The sequence below is a fragment of the Poecilia formosa genome, unplaced genomic scaffold, assembly GCF_000485575.1.
Source record: "Poecilia formosa unplaced genomic scaffold, Poecilia_formosa-5.1.2 Scaffold1287, whole genome shotgun sequence".
Taxonomy (NCBI): Eukaryota; Metazoa; Chordata; class Actinopteri; order Cyprinodontiformes; family Poeciliidae; genus Poecilia; species Poecilia formosa.
Genome location: NW_006801226.1, coordinates 1 through 1,364, shown reverse-complemented (window position 1 = coordinate 1,364; position 1,364 = coordinate 1).

The following is a 1,364-nucleotide window of genomic DNA, read 5'->3' as shown; positions in this document are numbered from 1 at the left end:
AGCAAGCTGCTGCTCCTCTGATTGGCTGATTGCTGTCTCTGTGTCCAATCAGGAAGCCTGAACCATTCTCCTCCCACTGAGAAGCTGCAGCTTTACTGGGAACACTGGAGCTTTGCATTGATGCTAACTGGGTTTAGTTCAACATGCTGACAGCAGCTGGACTCACTACAAACATTTACTTACTTTAGATCACCTACAAGATCCTCCAGCTGCTGAACATCTGAATCCTTCAGGTTGTTGTTTTTCAGGTTCAGTTTTGTCAGATGGAGGCTGTTGGACTTCAGAGCTGAGGCCAGAAAATCACAGCTGATCTTTGACAACCTGCAGTCAAACAACCTGAATAAAGAATAAAAGATGAGCTGAAGCCAACAGGATGCAGGTGAACCAGTCCAACAGAACCAGTTAAAGATTCTCATGAATATTAAAGCCAACAAGCTGCTGCTTCAATAAAGACCTGCTGACTTCAGAACCAGAACCAGAACCTGGTACTGGGTCATGTTGTGTTGGAGGATTTTAGTCAGTAAAATCATTAAAGGTTCTGATCAAAGTGTTGAAGCATCAATCATTGATTATTGATTTGTTCCTGTCAGATTCCATGAATTCACTTTTCTAGAAAGGGTTGAATGACCTTTGACCTGCTTGACATGAGGGGGATTTCTACACACTGGGGGTCCGAATGCTGTCCTGTTGGACCTGCTGACCTCAGGTCAGCAGGTCCAACTCAGTTACACAGAGGGACTAAATTAAACTCTGGATCCAAGTCCAGGAACAAACTCAGAAAATATTTATTAGAACAGAAGATATGAACTTTGATTTATGATCAATTATTCAAAGAAATATTAACTGAACTAAAATCTTACTCCAGACTCTCCAGTCTGCAGCCTTCAGTCTGTAGAAAACCACAGAGCTTCTTCACTCCAGAATCTCCCAGGTTGGTTTCTCTAATCTCCAGTCCTGTCAGATGGGTCGGTTTGGACTTCAAAGCTGAGAACAGAGACGTCCAGCTGGTCTCTGACAAACTGCAGATATCCAATCTGAATAAAGAATAAAAGATGAGCTGAAGCCAACAGGATGCAGTTAAAACTGAAATATGAACAAATAATTTATACAAATGTAGAAAATTAATTTCCCTGAATGTAAAGGAACGTGATGAACTGATTCAAACATCTGATCCAGTCAAATTGGTTTAAAGAGTCCAAACCAGCAGAACCAGAACATTTTTATCATGACATGTTAGAAGTTCTGAATCCTCCATCAGAGACGCTGCAGAAATGGGAACATTATCATAAAGGAACAACCTGATTGTGAAGATGAGTCATTTTTAAATCTATTTTCCAGGTGAACCACATGAGGATGATTTCAGT